Source organism: Anser brachyrhynchus (genome assembly GCF_964034855.1).
Source record: "Anser brachyrhynchus genome assembly, chromosome: 8".
NCBI lineage: Eukaryota > Metazoa > Chordata > Aves > Anseriformes > Anatidae > Anser > Anser brachyrhynchus.
The window spans coordinates 21,185,515-21,203,599 of record NC_137702.1 but is presented as its reverse complement, the minus strand read 5'-3'; the positions used below and the strand labels follow the sequence as shown (position 1 = coordinate 21,203,599).

Below are 18,085 nucleotides of genomic sequence, written 5' to 3'. Positions count from 1 at the left end.
CAGAGAGCAACCATATGCACTTTAGGAAGATTTCTTTTCCCTCTTCACAGTTGCCCCAGCTACCCCAAGCTAGGTCGGACAGTGGATTATGTTTCCCTCTCCGCCTCAAGCTCCTTCATCTGCAGGGGATGCAGGAACAGAAAACATACCTCATGCCCAGACAGAGCACTCAGCTCCAGCAGCCAGCTTGCCTTCCTCCTGCTGTCCTGCGCTGGGCCAGACTCACCAAGTCACAGCCAGCACTGGATTCAGTGGCCCATCTTGTCTCCTGCTACTGAAACTCCTCTTGTGGTTTGTGTAATAAGAATACGTTGAAGCTCAGATTTCGAGACTCCTGCAGGAGTGCTAGAACCCATGAGGTGCGTAAGTATATAAAAAAAATTTAAATAAGAAAATCACTTAGAAACCCCTGCATTAAAAAGAGACTGGGATAACAAAAATAAAACATTTGCCAACTAGGCTCTATCATCAAAAGGTGTCCGTGCAATCTTGATTGTGTCCATTGCTACCTTACGACATTACCTTTGAATACATTTACAAATACCTCTTCCCACTCTGTGAATACATAGAGGGGCAGAATTAGCTCTGAGCTGCTAGAAACCAGCATTTACCGACTGCAAAGTTCCAGAACTCACAACATCAGCAAAGCGTGCTTAGAAAAGCTATACTGAATCTGAGAGCACCATGCTCTTTCCATAACGATAAAGAGCTGTGACAACAGTTTTGGTCGGTATCTCATTCAAGGCAAATAAAAATCCTAGCAGTGGAATAATCAAGTGTTTTGGTTGGTATGCACCCTTCTGCTCACCACCACAATAAGCAATGAACAGCACTAGCAGAAAGTGATTGACACCAGTGTGAAACAAACAACTGCTGCCACGCTGCAGCAGTGGGTGTCACTGTTGTCAGAGTGTGCCCAGTATATCCGATTAGAAAAACCGAATTACATTAAATTGAACTTTCAGTTTTTCTCCTCTTCAGTTTAAATGCCTTTCTGAACACAAAGGCATTCATTAACGTGGAACTGAAAGTTTTATAGGTAGCATGAAATATGAGACGTGCATTTAAGCCAGTTTGAAAGCTGGGCTGTTGGATGCCCTAGGCAGGACCTTCCTACCTCTTCATGCCATGTATGCCATATAGTAAAAAGCAATCCAAAAATACTGAAAAAAGATTTGTCATATGCAAAGAACAAAAATGTCCAGACTAAGCAGGCAGAGCTTTCAGTTTTCCTGCACCCAAGGCAGTATTTGGGGACTGTCCTGGTTCCAGTTAGGACAGAGTTAATTTTCCCTCATAGTAGCTGGTAGGGTGCTATGTTTTGGATTAGGATGAGAAGAGCGCTGATAACATGCTGATGTTTTAATTGTTGCAGAGCAGTGTTTACACCAGGCCAAGGACTTTTCGGCTTCTCGCTCTGTCCTGCCAGCGAGCAGGCTGGGGGTGCAGCAGGAGCTGGGAGGGGACAGACCCAGGACAGCTGACCCAAACTGGCCAAAGGGGTATTCCATACCATCTGACGTCATGCTGAACAATATATAGGGGTGGCTGGCCGGGGTGGGGGGGCCGGCTGCTCGGGCATAGGCTGGGCATCGGTCAGCGGGTGGTGAGCAATTGCATTGTGCATCACTTGTTTCTTACACATTATTATTATTAATACTATTATCATTATCACTATTATTATTGTTATTATTATATTCCTGTCTTAATAAACTGTCTTTATCTCAACTCACCGGCTTCACTTTCCTGTTTCTCTCCCCCATCCCAGAGAGGGAGGGGGGAGGGTGAGCGAACGGCTGTGTGGTGTTTAGCTGCCAGCCGGGTTAAACCACAACAGGGACCATTCCATCACAGGAAGATGCCCAATAGGACACCTGAGCTCAAATCCTTTCCAGTGCAGAATCCAGGGATATTCTTGTCTCAGCATCGGTCAAATTCTAACAGTACTTTGCATAGTATGCTTTGCTAAACACACTGTGTAAACGGCATTTTAAAATATGACCCTAAAATTACATTAAAAATGCCTGCTAAGGTCAACATCCAGAACCGTGAAGAGCTTTGAGGAAGCATAGCCAGTGTGATTTAGTGAACAGCTCAAGAGTTATGATGACCAACTTCCTCTTTGCTATTATTCATAATGTCTGTACAAAATGTCATTTCTTTTGTTCACTAATCCCAATGAAATAAAGAAGTGCCTGCATGGATTACAATCAACTAAGAGTGCAAAGCCACTACCAAGGACTTGGTACCGGAGAACTGTAAGACCGAAAGACCTGTTCAAGATGCAATCAAGCTCCTGAGCTCATGGAAACTCATTGGTATTTTGATAAAAACTACAGGAAAAAAAAAGCTAGGAACAGAAAACAAGGAACAGAAGCATATTGGGCTTTGCAGTTTTCTATTTCCCATACACATATCACAGCCTAACTAGATTTAGCTATTCCATACCATGCCCTCAAGATGCTTCAATGAAACCTTGCAGCCACTGACTGAATTCCAATTCTGGATCTGAGCCTTCAGATTCTTAGCAAGAATTGGATTGTTTTTATTTCCAGCATTGCTTGGCACTTTGTAAATTAACAGTAATTTTAACCACTGAGAACAAGACAGAAGCATTCATCTCCTGTGTGCCAAGTTGCATCCTTCTGTCTGGAATCACTTTGTGGAACCACTTCTGCAGCTTGGATGCCTCACCACCCTTCTGATTAGAACTTGATAAATACAGAGAGCACCAATTAGTTAACTTTTTACCATACGTAGGTACAAGCAATTACGTCTTCTGCACACAAATTTCCACCTTACATGAACACCTAGACGTGCTTGTGGTTTTAGGTGTTTAGTTCCTGAGTTCTCCCCCAACTCCCGTGCAGCAATTTGAAATAAAACTCTTTGCTAGGTCACAAACAGCCCAACCAACAGAAATCCAACAGTAAAAATATGCGACAGTTAAGATACTGCTATTTTAATGCCAATACTTTTGCCTTGATCTTTACGAAGTACGCATTTGTGAAATACCTTTTAGTCTTTCCTTTGTTGAGAGGAACACAGATCACAGTTCCCACCAGATCACCGTACAGAAGCTGTCACTCACTGGGGTTGCACAGGACCAGGAAGCGATGCAGAGAATCCAGCTGCCCCAACCCGCAGCATGAACGCCTTGCATGCCCAGTGCACCTCTTGCGGGTTCGTACCAAGCCGGCAGCTACAAGTTCCCGATGCTGTGCTGTACGGTGGTGCTGCGTGACCCCAGCTGCACACAAGCTGCTGCACACCCAAGCTCGCTCTGCTTGGAAGTGGTTCAAGTCAGCCTAGGGGCACGCAGGCACTGGGGAGGGTTGCGTAAGGAAGACAAAGTACGCTGGCACACAGGCATGACGGTCACCATGGTATACCAGAACTCGCACCACCTGCCATCGGGTGGAGGGCTGAGCATGCTGTTCTTCCCTGCAGTTTGGTGCACATGCACCTCAGTATGCCTAGAAGGCCTGCATACGTAAGGGCCGTGTTGGCACGGGAACATATTACCTAACAGTGAAGAAACCCCACTTATTTGCTGTATGTTGTCTGCTCCACAACAGGAAAGATTCTGGAAGCGGCACGAGACCGAATGGCAGTAACAAGACATTAGAGATACTGCAGAGGGGAAAAATCCAAGGCGGTCTGAGTGACCCACCAAGCTTTTAACTCCCTTGACTTCAAGAGAAACGCATGACCTCCTCTTGCCCCAGAAGCCACTGCTCATTATTACTTCCCGTTAGACCTCTCAAAGTCCACAGGAGCTACATAAACACAGGTAAAGCTGGAAATATGCCTGAAGACAGCAAGAAAACTTATCGTCTTCCTGGGTGACTGGTAAAAGGCAAAAGCAGAGATAACTGTTTCAAAACAAAACACACACCCTACACCTAAACAAGAATGCCACGCACAAAAGCCCCCCAACTAAGCAGAAAGGCAGCATGGAATAGGGGAGAGAACAAAGAATGTACATCCAACACTGAAAGAAGATTTTCTCAAGTTAAACTGAACGGCACCTACCAAAGTATATTCTTCAGTATCACGCTGGAAGCACTAAAACCAGAAAAGCAAGGTTTCTGCAGAGTAAGAATAGGGATACTATGTGCGTAGTGTTGAACAAAATGAAAGTCCCTTAAACACACTTTTTAACTCAGTGTTCAGCAAGCATGACGATATTAAGAGGTAATAAAAGATAGCAAAATGATAAAAATACAAACTTTCACAGTAGAAATGAAATAAAAGCTCAAGCAACTCAATATAACTCCATGCTCCTGGAGGAAATTTATCACTGAAAAGCTCAAATCCCAGAGGTAAAACTTCCCATACTAACAAGTCTCCAGTCAGATGTATGAATCTTGACAAAGCACTTGATAAGCTGCCACAACTAGTGAGGACTGAGATAAAAGCCTCCAGTAGAAGACATGCATGTAGACAACGAAATGACAAAATCAGAGATACAGGAGCAGAATTTCAAACATAATATTAGACTAGGAAGAGATTACTAACAGGTATTCAATATGCAACACCAGTACAAATACTGGGAGAATGATATAACTGAGAAATAGAGGATAGCAACATAATACAGGAAGAATAAAGCATCTGGTAGACAGGACAATGAAAAGAGTTCAATCATTTAAGAATCATTTGGGATGATACCTGTAAAATTTGTACGAGTCTCAGCACATCATTTGGAAATGACTAATGCTTGCGTTAGTTGTAGACAAATACTAAAGCCGATGCGTTTCATAAGAGAATGACTGCTCTATTCCATGCAGTTCCGGTCATTCAGCTTTTAAAAGACTTGAACCCAAATATGTGCAGGGAAGGGCTTCCAGGTTGATGGAAGACTCCATTATAGTAGGGGAAACAAGGAGACCTCATCTTGCTTATGCTAACGAAGTGAAAGCTGCAGGAGGATATACTTGCTATGTGTAAATAACAGGAGGACAAACCAAAGGAGTGTGAATAAATGCAAAGTTATGCTTAAAATCAGAATACAGCAATCAGGTTCTTAACAGTTTCTGGAAAACAGTATTAAAACAAACAAAGCCATAGCGATACTAAACTCGTTCCTGGTAGAAATTGTGTTACACAGTGCCTGTGAGAGCAGTGCAGCTCACCCAGTAATGCAGAGCCCTTCCTTCACTGGTTCACATGGTCCTGCTGCAGACCCAAAGCACCTCTTTGCTCCTTCTCATACATCTCAGCTGCTTGGATGTGTCACACACCCACTCCTTCCCTAAGCAGCTGGTGCACAACAGTCAGGGTAGTATCAGCTGTTTAAGCTCCAACAGATGAAATCAAGATCTACAGAACAGCCACAAGCAGAAGAACAAATCTTTTTATTAGGTTTTACAATGAAGTTTTAAGTACAAAATGATGCTTTGCTCAAATATGGTCCTTAATTTAGATTCCTTTCTCTCACAACAAGTGAGGTTCTCATTCTTTTTTAAGCATACACTACCTATATAAATCATTTTCACCATCACGTGTGTGCTTACATTCTGGACAACAAAGTTACAGTGCTGCTTTTGTGCATCTCATACTTCTGAGCTCTAGAAAAGAGTAAGATAAAAAGACATAGATAACATTAAGGTAATAGACAGTAAGGCTCTGTCTCAATCATATCTTACTCAATTTCCAGCTATCAGGATGACTTCTTTGCGGTGCTCAATGCTTGCCTCTTCCACTCTCAAGAGCTGGTACATCCCATAGCTTCAATTTCCTCAGATGAGATAAAGAAAGCCTCACAGATCCAGGAGAATCTCTTTCTCCAGGACACAAACTGCTCAGGTACCCAGTTCTAGTACAAAAAAACTACCAGCTCTGTCTGTAATCAACTTGCAACAATGTTCAGCTGAAAGTTTTCTAAGAAGAACTGCACACAGAGAGGAGATGCTTACTGTTCTGACCTCTGCCGTTCAAAAACTAGCCATACCCAGCGGAGACAACCGACTGGTAGCCGAGAGTTAACTGGTAGATAACACGGCACAAGGCAGCGCGTTTGTGCACTAGCATCGGTACACAGCTGCGAGCAGCAGCAGAGCCTGGCCTCCCCACAGTGCACGCATGAATTGAACAGAAGAGAAGAGCCACTGCAAGCGACAAATGGAGTAAGCCAAAAACGTGAACATGTGTTTAGCGTGCTATTTGAGTTCAGCCTGGGGTTGTAAGAGGTCTGCTTTCGTTTGACAAAAAGCTCTGTCCAGTGGAGTTTGGGACTTGTAAGACAAAACACACATTCACTAAGTAAATAACTTTACTGCGTAAGAACGTAACAAGTTTCTGTTCAAAAATTACTTACAGATTATCCGGTTCCCAAAGGTTTTTTTTGCTTCAGAGATCACTAGCAGCCTCTACTCCAGCTTGTAGCTCTTTAGGAAGGACACTGCACAGAGAAATGTCTTATTCCTTTGGATTTCGCTATTATTTTACAGCTGCTGTTAGAACAGACTGAACATCTTAAGTTACGATGTGTGGCTTGCTTTTCCTCACATACGCCCAGAGGACAAGCATTAGGGAACCAAATGGTGTAAGCACAGAAAGTACACGCAGTATATTAAGGTTTCTCCCTCTTCCATCTCCCCCTCCAAAATTCAAGCCTGGTGATAGTTTAGCCTGTTTAAGAAACATTTCTTCAAATGTTTGAAGAAATCCAGGCTTGTTCATTCAGGAACCAGAAGACAATTCCCAAACACACAAGGCAGGAGAAATCATATCCTGGAGACATTTTTGGAAGATAGCAGCTACTGACATTTGTTTCCATGAACAAGTACAAAGAGGGCAACTAAAATAAATAGAATGATTTAAACTAGAGCCAGACAGTCTAATTACACAGTTCTACAAGATGACAACCTTGCCACGACTCGCTTTTCCAAGACTCCCACTCCGTGGCCTTGTAGCAATCCATTTTGTTTGCAAACAAAAGGAATAGCAAAAGATTGATGTCGTGCGGATCAACTGGTGTTCAGTTTGCAAAATATTTTTGTTTTGGGTTAGATATACAGGCATGGCATCAGTGCAACAAAGGAAGAATGCATCCATGGACACCATGCTCTGAACAGAGGAATCGTACTTAAACATGCACCAGCAGTGCCCTCAATGCCACCAGCACGAATTTCAGGATCCACAACAGCCTGTCCTTTTCAGAAGTATCCAGATGCACGCTTCTGTTTTGTTTCTGGACTTTACAAACACCACCCCACAGGGAAGAATTATTGTAGACTGTGCATCAGCAACAATACCACAACATAACCCCTGAAAGTTCTCTAGAAGTCACCTTTTTTATGCTTCGGTTTAAGCTTTTTGCCTTTAAAAAAAAAGTTTTAAACAAGACGACAGCGAAAATTCCAGCAGAAAAGAAACGTGAAAATGATAATCTACAAGCGGACCCACATGGGTAGCATACTTTGTCTCAGAAGAGAACTAAAGTACTTCACAGAACAGTTTGGAAAATGATTTCAGTACAATTTTCTTTGCAGGAGCGTGCAGGCAAGTTCTGAAAACTGGATGACAACTGCCAACAGGAGCTCTTCGTCACTGTCAGTAGGCCACAGGAGCTGTCACCAGCAGCCACGACAACTCACACGCCAAAAGTGCACAGATGTCAGCGATGAAAACTGAAACTGAGGACCTAGACACTGAATGCTGCGTAAAACTGAACATCACGCATGCACGTAAAGAAAACCCGAATATCCATGCAACTCCCTGAGTCACCTTCTGTAGACGTGAGGCGGTGCAGTCAGAATTGTGACCAGCCAAACCAGAAGCAGCGTGATGCAGCCATCCTAGGGAGAGCTTTTCAGCAACCAGAGATGACGCAGGACCAACTGCTGCTGAGTAACAGCCGCCAAATCCACAGAGCTCAAGACCCGGCACACACACCTGCCTCAACTGCACGCTTCCTTTGTACGACTGGACAAAAAGGCAAAGATTTCACGTTTACGGGAAAGATGACAAAACCCCTCCCACTGAACACCCACCGCTGGCATCGATGAGGAAGAAAACATTATTGAGAATATTTTACCTTTTTTTTCCCGTCAAGCCGTGACACACTATGTCAGTCTGCTTTAAAATCCAGCTTTCAGAGAGATGAGAGCAATCTTCATCACTAGCACTTGTGATGTCAGCATTTCAACTATTTTCCCTTTAATTTTTCACCTTTACCATCTTGCATCTATATGGAAATGTGTACAGTTGCTACAGAAATGGTGCTAATGGAAAAAACCTACCAGCTTATCAATTACCTGTACTTGGTGTGATGAATATGAGGTGGAAATACAACAGGCATTTGGGGAAAGGAGCTGGATTTACTGTCTGTGCCAGTGAATTCTGCCTGTACCATCATCCCGTGTTTGTTCGTGGAAGTGTATCAAGCTCGGTTTGTCCAACTTGTACAAGCAAAAAACAGAGCAGTTGTTTACCCATCCAAGCAGCCAGATCTTTTGCACGTTTCCTCACTCTCTTCGGAAGAGCCTCAGTAAGTAAGGCAACTGATAAGCGACATGTTCAGACTCATCCACCACCAGCTGAATGCTAAATACTTTTATTCACCCAAGACCAGTCAGTAACTGCTGACTACCAAAGCACCTGCCTAAAAAAATAAAACATGCTAGAGAAACAGCAAATCCAAGATAATGCACATGTGTATGTGGGATTTCAGCAAACCAAAACACATGTTACTGTCTGGTAGTGGGGACCAAGCATGCCTTCACTTCCATTGCAATCATTTAGAGGAGACGTTTTCATGAAGGAGGACAATATATTGTTATAAGACGTTATCAGACTTTTTTCCTTGTTAGCAAAAGAGAAACAGTAGGTTGCAGGGAAATCTTGTCTCTTTAGATACTCAAAGCAGACAAACTTACTTGAAAGTGTGAAGTTCTGGTAAAACCATCTCATTGCTTGTGCACTGACAATAATTGAAGCACCAGAAAAAATAAGAGCAATTTCAGGTAAATGGATAGTATAAATGAGAGCCCTGCTGGAGCTATTTCTAAGCCATCTACCTACATTATTGATGAAAGTATTTGTTCTAGAGAAAGAATGACATAATAAATACCTACATAGTTTGTAGAACTTGTGTAATTGATGAAGAATACAACATTTTCCAGGAGACATCAAAAAGACATCAAGACGTAACACAAGCACTAATTTGAAGAGCATAGCTGGCAAAGCATGGGATCCAACTAAGCAAAACCATTTGTATACCTCTCTTAGCAGGAAAGGCAAGCCTCACATTCTTGATTAAAAAACAAGGGGAAAAAAAGAAACTGCAGGAGAACGATAAAATGATGGAGTTCTTCACAGCGTGTGACAACTCTAAGCTAACCAGGGACAAAGGAAATCAAATATTTTCTCCAAATACTTCCTAAGGAGGTATAGAGGCGTTATTTTGTTTGAGCCATGCTTCAAATAAGGAATGCAAAAATCATTAGCTGCTAAAGGAGCAAGCACCCTTCTGCTCAACACTGGATAAGATGAATGTAAGAGGAAAGCAGAACCCAAACCCGGACACACTTTACTGGTGTTACAGAAGTTAAGGCACAAGATGCACACACACACAAACCTCATCGGCCTGCATGGCTTCCCAGGCACGGAAAAATTGTAGGCCCTTGAGCTAAGGGATAGACAAGCATCTTCTTCCAGATCACACACAGCATGGGAATTCCTACAATTTTTACATGCCTCTAAGTACATGACAACTGATGACAAAGTATCAGCATTCGTTGGATTTACTTTTTTTCTGCATTTCAGAGTCAACTTCCAGCTCGTTCACCCCACACGAGAGCAGCATTCCCATATGCCTTCAATACAGGCCATCAAGAAAGATTTTTAAGATTATTCCTGCACTACATGCTCAGTAAGTTCACAAGTGACACCCTGTCCAAATTCCACTTGGAAGTTTGAAATATTCAGTAGATGATTGGGTAATTATTACTCAAACATATCCTTCAGGTTAAGATGTGCAGCTGTCTCCATTTCTGCCAGATCAATGGATGCAGGCATTAAAAATTGATTCAATTACAGAAATGTGCAAGCTGAAAACTTGGATCCAGGAGTAATGACAGGAGAGACTGTAGACTATATAATTTTGGTACAGGTTTGGAGAAGAATGGTGTTTTGAATGCAAACACCCTGTTTTACAGCAGGTATCACTTCATTCTTAAGGAAATCATGCTGTTCAACTAAGACCACAATTACATTCATCTTTATGTTAATCTTTCTAACTGATAAAAAGTAAATCTTGAATGCTACATTTCATGGAAGTTCACACCCTGAGGTGGCAGGGTGTCACAAATAAGAGAACAAACACCATTCTTATGTGACCATTCAGTGATATTAACTGTATCTTTAAAAGGTTTACACTGACACCCTCAAAAAACAAACAAACAACAAAAAAACACTAGAAACTGCTACTTCAATTGCTACTGAAAACTGGAATCTCTGATCTTGGCACACTGATCAGTAAGTGTTCTGCTTTTCTTCCTAGGATCCTCAAAACCAGCACAGTGCTAAAACAAAGGAGTGGTGCGGACCTCTAGAAATCACAGCTGGATGAAAGCAGAGATCCTCGCATCCTAAAACGTTTACCAGGTAAACTTGTCTATTCTCTAGTAACTTCTTGCAGGACAGCTGTAAGAGGTCTGTCCTACATTCTGCACAGCTTGGTCAAAACAAGTATTTTTGATATCGCACAAGATTCACTTGGAATAGGAAGAAAACCACAGAAAATGCCCCACCTTTGAGACCAGGTTTCATACTGTGATGCTACAACACTTGACGGTATCAGTACCATGAAAGATTCAACTGACCTACCCATGCAGATCTCAAATTTTAGAAAAATCCAAGCTACAAATAATTTGGTGAGAAAAATAAGAAGCCTAAATATCAGATACATTTTTCTACTGCTCCAAAGAATACTGCAAGACAGCACTGAAATACCCCAATTTATTAAAGCCAAGATCATTCGTTTTAGGGAACCACCATCTGCAGTCTCTTCTGTTCAAGTGAATTATCAACTTATTTTTCTTTATACAAACTAACAATTCGTTCTCCCATTTTGTACAACCAGCAAGGAAGTTGCCTCTTCCCTGTTAAGAGAATGGCTGACCAAGGCAGTACCTCGGCTGCAGTTTGAAAATACCCCATTCCTGTAATCGGTTTCAGACGGAGCTTGCCAAGCCAGGAAGGTTCATTTTCATCACAAATGTTATGGAAACATAAATGAGAGGCAACCACCTCAAAGGCACCGCCAGTATCTTCCCGAAGAACAACTCAGCAAGCAGCTAGCCACAATAAGGTCAGGGTGTTTTTGGCCGGTGGCATACTCCGGCAACAGCTTTACCACTTAAAAGCTAAGAGATGCAAGAAGTCACACCACCTCCGAGACAATGGGGGAAAAGCAGCCTCGTGAGAAGAGCACAAACACAGCTACCAGTTTAAACACTGTGTCCATATAACGATTTACAAGACAGCTTTCTGACCCAAGACTCACTTTTTCCAGCAAAGCGGAGCAGGGTTCCCCAGCAGAGCTGCGCGGGGCTGATAACCGCTGTCAGTGTGAGGGGCTCGCAGGCAGCAGGGCTGCCCTCCCACCGACTGCTCCATCACCAGGCACGGGGCCAACTCCACAGCAGCTCACTCGGGGACTCAGCAGCATGCTGAAGCCAGCCCCATCCCAAAAAGAGGAATGTAACTTGTGAGTAGCATCTCCAACAGAGGAAAGGCTCCCCTGTCTCTTCCAGATGTATTTACTGATTTTTGAGGATTGTTACTAGAAAATGTTGGCCTTCTTCGCATTAGCAGAGATGCCAATTATGAGTTCCAAAACACTGCAGTTTTCTTCCTGTAAGCAAAGCACTTCAATCAATATTAGGAGATTCATAAGTAGAGAAAGCCACAAAGAACTACTGAGCAGCTGGCCTAATGATAAGATCCCAGCACCACACCCTAGTGCCCCAGGGAGAAGAGATGTCCAATTCCATTAGCGACGTGGAAGCTAACAGGGAAAGAAGACACCAGAGAAAGAGGGAGACTGGCAAGAAAACTTCAGCTGCCAAAGCCCATCGCTTCTCCTCATCGTCAGTCCCTCCTCACCCCTACAAGTACCACCACGAAGACATCTGTGAGGTTCAGTGCCAGCCCAGAAATCTGTCACCCAGCAGCTACACGGACTCCAACACACCCCAAATCAGCAAAAGAAGTCTTCTTTCCTGTTCCCCAGAGAGATATCCCTCCTGGAGGGTAACTTCATCACTGCCCAATCCTGGTTCTGCACTTAAGACTATCACTGCATGAGAAGAATACATACAGCCATGGATACTTTAAATAAATCATTTAAATACTTTAAGAAAATCATTTAAAAACTAGCTTTTTTTTCCCCCAGAAAAGGTACAGCTGAAATAAGTACTTCAAGCCTTCAGCTTTTCTACAATATGCTTTTGTTTACAAACAAGGGATTTAATGAGAGTTAAATAAGGGTGCAACAGCTCAGCAAGAGTTTTTCATATTAGATGCTTGCACTGTTTTTATCAAACAAGCTTCTGTTTTTAGCTATATCAATCGACATTGGCCAAGCAGATTTTATATTCATCCATCTAACTTAGCATAAGGAATCTCTCTGAATTATTACATCGCTACTACATAAAGTCTGTATTAAATGACTTTTCTATCACAACAGATTTCACATTTTCCTAGGTTATCCTTTACAGAAGTTTAGTCCCAACAACACACTTTCAGTTAAGGCTTTTATCATCTAATTAATTATGAAATCAAGATCAAGAATTACTCCTCATCCAAACAGTCATCCCCAAATCACGAACGCATACACCTTTGTTACTGCAAGCCTGCACTCGATGAAGAGCTCACACCTACTTTAAAAGTCACAGTGTGGACGTGCAAGAAGCACCCCCTGCGAGCACATGGCATGGCCTCCACACCCACAGGCTCTGCAGGTTTGTCCCTAAGCTCCCCAGCGAAGGCACTCCGCTTCACTGACAAACCCCAACGTTTTTGGTGTGTCCCCGGGTGTCTGGCACGATGCCATCCTATGTTCTTTACAGGTGTGCGCGCATTGTTTGCACACGGGTAGTCCTTTCTCATCTCCTAGTCCTACAGCATTTGTTACCAAAAAGATAAGAAACTAAAGCAGTTCTCTTGTTAATAAGAGACACCCAGAAATTGTTCGAAACCAGCAAACTGCAGACCCTGAACACTAGCTCAAACACAGACTGATATGAATACTTCTGCTGAGAGAAGTTAGGTTACCTTCCCTGAAACGTGAACTAGGTCTTACTGAAGAAACTTCTCCGCCACTAAGCCAGCTTCAGAGAAGAGTAAAGGCTGATTTTTCAACAGGATTAAACACAAGTCACAGCATGAAATGCAGTTTGAGCTCAGTCATTACACAGACAGAATCCACATTAAAAAAAGCCAGCAACTTAATTAAGTGCAAGGGCAAGCCATTACACGCAGGCACTGAGGAAGCTGTCTGCATGCAGGTCCTAAAGCACACCACCTGCGTATGAAGAGCTGCTGTTCTTCAAAGGTAAAGAAATGCTGTAGTTTTTTGCAAAAGTAGTTTTTCCACTTCTTTAATATGCCTTCAACTTTATACAACATCGTACATCTGGCATCCGCCTCAAGTAAAAACAGCATTGACTTTTTTTTGTTTGTTTGATCTCCTGACTACAATTCAGTTAACATCACTTTCCTCTCCAAATTCCTTTCGAGGTATTCTGGGTAGACACTTTGAACTCTGCAATACACATTGTCAGTCTAGTTACACAATTTCCACAAATACAAACTTCCTGCCAGCATAGTGAAATCTACACAACAGCATTACACGGTATTAAAAATAACCAAAGAATCTCAATTTCATACTGTGATTGAATTTGTACTGTTACATTTGGCACCACTGCAATGAAGACCTTGTCCAACCTACCACAATACAAGCTTGCTTAAAGCAGAATTTAAAATCTGCTATTACCAGGACTAGAAAAGGCACACACTAGAGCGAATCAGAAAGAAAGTTACCATGCACTAGTAATGAGAAGAGCACTTCCGGCGAGGCATTTCACAAAGAACAGCAGAAATCATTATCGAAGGGTTGTCTGGCAGAATCTGTTCCAAACCGATCCAAAACAGACTCAGATTTGGGGTGTGGATGTAGAGGATTAGAAGGAATAATGTATCATCGATAGGGCAACCAACCAAAGAATGGTTAGCCAGGCACTTTTCAAACAGGAAACAGCAAAAAAGTTTCTACTGTAGAGGGACACTGGCTATTATTGTAGAAATAGAACAGAAAGCAGTTTCATTTGAAACCGCATACCTGACATCACCTGTGCATTATTATTTATGAAAATAACAATAAAGCCTTATACCCAGCTGCTGTCCATCCTCCTCCTATCTTCAGGCAGGCCTGCAAGGACTGGGCTTCTATCTAACCTAACACACACCTCACGTTTCTGGTTGCGCACTGTCCACCACATCCACACTTCTCAGGAACACAGGATTAGTGGTTAGCTACGAAGAAATCTTCCTAATCGTTCAGTAATTTAGCACTTTGATCTCCAGGAGGTACTTGCAGATCACCTCAACTGTAAGGGAGGACTGAACTCAATAGATTCTACTGATCTTGTTCCAACAGGCATTTTGGAAAGGAATAACACACATTTCCATACAATTTTGACCAGGAAACATACCACAATTATTCAAAGATACTTAACGACAAGCCTGACAACTGATACCAAATCCAATTGGTCACTGTAAAAATATGTGACTAGTATTCTAAATAGAATAATGGCTTCCACAAAAGGAGGAGCTGCCACTACTCAGGTGTACTTACCAATTAAGCAAATGGAAAAACTGGCTGGTAATCAAAGACGAGGCTATTGGCAGAGTGGCCTGGAGTTGCTATCAACAGAAGCAGAGTTCAGGTGCCCTTTAACCACGCAGAGAAAGTTAGTTCTGTGACAAAGCAGGGCTGGAAACACAATGACTATGAGTCAACCACTAAGCATATGCTTTATCAATACACCTCATGATATTAGAGTTACTGATTAGTGACGGCAGAAAACAGTGATGCATTAATAGGAAAAAGAGTAGTCCAAATCGTTGGCCATCTTTTATTTTATTGATTTAGTACTTCAAACTATTTATGTGCATTTTCAAATCCAAGATGCCCACCTACAACTTAACATGTAAGTTGATTCCAGAGGCTTTCGGAAACCACAAAAATACTTTGAAGGCTTCGGGATTAGTTTCCGGCTGATTGGATAGATGGCTCTGTTACCAGGTTTCCAGTAACACCAGCAGCATTCCCTACACACTCCACCAGCCTACTGAAAAAGATGCAACAATTGTAAACTTGAGCTCTACTTCAAAGCGATTTTCAGAAACATTGCAAAGATTCCGCAATGCCGCAGGTGTTTCTGCACGGAATCCGACAGAACCTCAGTTCACACAGCTGAAGAGAACTGAGATTTTTCCCAAGTCCCCAGACTTGCAAACCCAGACAAGGATTCAGGATAGAATGCAGCTTGTGCTCTAACAGCAGGAACAAATGCTCCACAAGCTGAGCTATAACCAAAGGGACAAGCTATCCACTTACTGATTTCGGCTGGTTTATGGGAACTCTGATTTGGCATTTGCCAGCTGTCTCTACCCCTGATAACTGTTTTCCATTCCTTTCTCTGCCATGACAGCAGCACAAGATTTTGTACAGCTGTAGAATAAACAGCTTGGAGGAGGGAAGGGAGAAGAAAAAGATTAATTTCTTAGCTGATTAACTTCCCTGACACAGTTCAACCTACTAGTATTTCTGCCAAAACAGACAGTGTGAGAAGTGAGCCATCAAGAAAAAAAAAAGTTGTCAATGAAAAAAGCATCTGAGGTCAAAACCTAATTTCAATTACAAACCAATCTCAATTAGCTACAACCGTGGAGGACCCCAACTTTATCATCAAGTCACAGAACTCAGCAGCAATTGCAAGATCAGACAACTAGCAACTTGTCAATAAGGTGTACTGAAAACATGAGTTATAAGAAGTTTGAGGTTTATATAAAACTAGCAAGTCAGAAGTCCACCTGTGCCTCTTACGTGCCTCTTCAGATGCAAGAAACTAAGACATGAAGCTTATGAAGAAAAACTTTGAGAACTGAGACTTCAAGCTTTTCATTGGAGGCTTCAGTCTGCCCATACGTTAATCTGAGAAGCTTCTATCAGAGCAGAACATGTGCTTTGTACTAACCCCATTTATTCACTTATTGGTCCAGCTCCAGTAACTCTGTACCATTGTAACGCTTCCTCCAAACCTAAATGAAAATATAATGCTATAGGTTAGGCAATTATCCCAAACCCTGTGCACCTTAATAATGTGATAAAAGCAATCTAATTTACAAATTGCATTAAGACCACTTTCTCAGGACCTCTGCCAGTTTTTATCTAGCCACCATTATCTAAGAAATACACCTTCAACTTTTAAAACAAGATCGATGTTCTTTTTCCCCAACATGATCAATCTGAGTCAGTCTCAACGAGGAGAGCAAATTCCATAGGCTTAAAGCTGTCCCTTAATGAATAATGAGGGAGGCTCAAATCAAACAGCTTTTAATGCCATCCTACTACAACACTGGTCAGAGACTTGACTCTTAAATAGCCAGTCCTAGGTCGCTTCAGACTTAATTGATTGCAGGCAATACCACAGCTCCATTAGGAGAAAGAGATAACACCTACATATCCCCAAGCAGCAGTGCTACTGACTCCCAAGCAAACAAGATGTTCTGCACCAGATGCTGCAAACATCTAAATCGCTTTAAAAAAAGGAGATTCAACATGAAAGGCAGCATCTCAAACTTCTCTGCACCCTGCATGGCGCATTTCTTGTCTCCCCCTCTGAGCGTTTTGGCCCTCAGACAGCCGATAGACATCCAGTACAGGCAGCATAATGAAGTAAATGGAGAACTCCCAGAAATTACCTGTCAGGGTGACCACCTTTCAGCAGAGGACACCAGCAAGCCTAACCATCACTCTTACTCCATGCAGTTTCTGTTTATCCCCAGCATGCTGTTCTTTCTTCCTTAACCGACCCATGCTTAGCCCCCAAGTTATTTTTCATTCCTTGCACCGAGAACTGCTTTAACGATCTAGAAAACAATGGCAAGAGGGGCAGTGACAGCTTTTAGCCAAGCTAGTCAGCTCTAATCAGGTTAGGAAGTCTCCATTTTTTACTCAAAGATTTAAAAAACTGATTTGACTGCTTCAGTACAATTGCTAGAAACAACTGGAGTCACCAGCGGGCATGAACACTTTCACCTAATGGCAAATGCACTCTTCAATTAGGAAGGCTGATAATTACATCCACATCATCATGTATATTTTATCTGGATTGAGCTTCAGCCAGCTTGTTCTAATCCATGTTCAAATCTCAACCACATGCTGATGAAGCAGTGGGCTACATCAACAGCTGTGGTCGCACCCACGATCCATGGGGGAGACACAGAGTCTCCCCAGACAGACCCAAGGAAACAGAGCCGGCACACGCCTCTCCCAGTTCCCCTGCCATCTGAAGCTTACATTGCCTATTAAGCGTGTTTGTATGTATACACACAAAAAATGATCTGAAATAGGCAAAGATCGCAAGTCCTACACCTCAAACAAAATGAACAGCTATTCTTAAGAGTTGGCACCGAGACAAATCCTACTTTAGGGGACTGCAAGCATTATCTTCCTTCAAAGGGAGAAAAAAATAGGCTTTCAATTTAACAGCAACCAGCAACAGATGCATGGCTCTCTCAAATCCAGTATCACACAAATTGTCACGATAGATGCTTTAACAAAAGAGGTTGCTCTTCACAACTGAGAAACGAGCAGGTTTTTAAACCACCAAGATCACACGTACGTGAGACTAACGAGTATTTCCTGATGTTTGGACAGAGCAGCTCCTCAGCTTCTCGATGTTCGGGTAGAGATACGCTGCAGCACACCCTGAGATCTTCTGCAGCGGGAACCTTCAACTTGTGGATGCGGCTGATACAGTCCGAGAGACAGAGCACAGCCCTACAG

The 18,085-nt window shown here is 42.5% G+C and overlaps 1 protein-coding gene across 7 annotated transcripts in view; it reads right to left on the bottom strand.

Annotated features, from left to right (window-relative positions):
* Positions 1-18,085, bottom strand: part of RALGPS2 (Ral GEF with PH domain and SH3 binding motif 2) — a 144,452-nt gene that overhangs the window by 99,938 nt on the left and 26,429 nt on the right. Inside the window, exons 1-2 of one of the 7 annotated variants that reach the window (XM_080603496.1) lie at positions 12,203-12,286; positions 11,773-11,863 (exon numbers count right to left, since the gene is read on the bottom strand). The exons of 3 other annotated variants lie outside the window; for them this stretch is intronic. The gene's annotated coding sequence lies outside the window, so the exon portion shown is untranslated. Of the gene's footprint in view, positions 1-3,015; positions 3,230-11,772; positions 11,878-12,202; positions 12,287-17,921; positions 18,080-18,085 lie in introns of those variants that run through there. 3 more of the 7 variants (XM_080603498.1, XM_080603495.1, XM_080603499.1) reach the window with 3 other exon arrangements.